Genomic DNA, 915 nt, shown 5'->3' with positions numbered 1-915 from the left:
GGCGCGCCGCGGCCGGAAGGCCAGGCCACTTACCGGGCGGCGGCGGCCCTGAGACTTCTCCGTCCTGGGGTCTGCAGCAGACGGAACCGGCGGCCGCGCGGGAGCTGGAAAAGAGGCAGCAGAGAGGCGGGGGCGGCCCAGAGGCCTGCGCGCGGCCCAGCCCGCCGGCTCGGCTCCTATTGGCCTCTCCCGGCACAGGCCACGCCCTGGCAGCGTCCCAGGCAGCAGGGGGCCACCAGTCTGTAGACAGGCTGGACCCGGGCCTCGTATCTGCCCCGGTCGCGGTGACGCCTCCTACGGCCTCGAGATCGACGCCGCAGGGAAACAGAAACTTAAGAGCCATGAAGAGCCCTCTGCAAGGAGAAGTAAACTTGCTCCCTTTTTATTTAAAACCCGGCTTTTTAAAGTAAAATTTATAAACCAACCGAAGACTTGTACAGTAGACTCTGCACTAAATTTAATGCTAACATTTCACAATATTTGCGTTCTCTTTCACTGTATAGGGTTTTTTTTTTCACCCTGAATTATTGGAATGTTGCAAACAACACTGCTTCACCCCCTAAATACTTCACCATCAGGACAAGCAAGAAATTTAATGCCGTTTCAGTCAAACCCAATATACTGTCAATATTTAAATTTCTTTTGTTGTCCCTAAAGCTCACAAACACACACACACACACATATTTTTTTTATTTTTCAGTTCAAGATGTACCCAGGATTACCCTAGTACTAGTATTCTTTTTGTTATTTTTTTTTTTAAAGCTGGCTTGCCGGTTCTTTGTCATTCCAACCCTGGATCCAAACCTGGCAGGCCGACAGTGAAAACACCCAGTCCTAACCACTAGGCAACCAGGGAATTCCAGTACTATGAAAAAAATCTTCCATTACTTTGACATATTTGAAAAGTCCAGGCCA

At 50.2% G+C, this 915-nt stretch overlaps 1 protein-coding gene across 1 annotated transcript in view; it reads right to left on the bottom strand.

Annotated features, from left to right (window-relative positions):
• Window positions 1–174, bottom strand: part of SLC25A30 (solute carrier family 25, member 30) — a 26,088-nt gene extending 25,914 nt beyond the window's left edge. The window contains exon 1 of the mRNA XM_010854625.1: window positions 34–174. The gene's annotated coding sequence lies outside the window, so the exon portion shown is untranslated. The remainder of the gene's footprint in view (window positions 1–33) is intronic.
• Between the last annotated feature and the right edge of the window lie 741 nt (window positions 175–915).

Source organism: Bison bison, unplaced genomic scaffold (genome assembly GCF_000754665.1).
Source record: "Bison bison bison isolate TAMUID 2011002044 unplaced genomic scaffold, Bison_UMD1.0 scf7180017864345, whole genome shotgun sequence".
In the NCBI taxonomy this organism is placed as follows: domain Eukaryota; kingdom Metazoa; phylum Chordata; class Mammalia; order Artiodactyla; family Bovidae; genus Bison; species Bison bison.
Note: the sequence above shows the minus strand (reverse complement) of the source record. Positions and strands in the feature narration are given on the sequence as shown.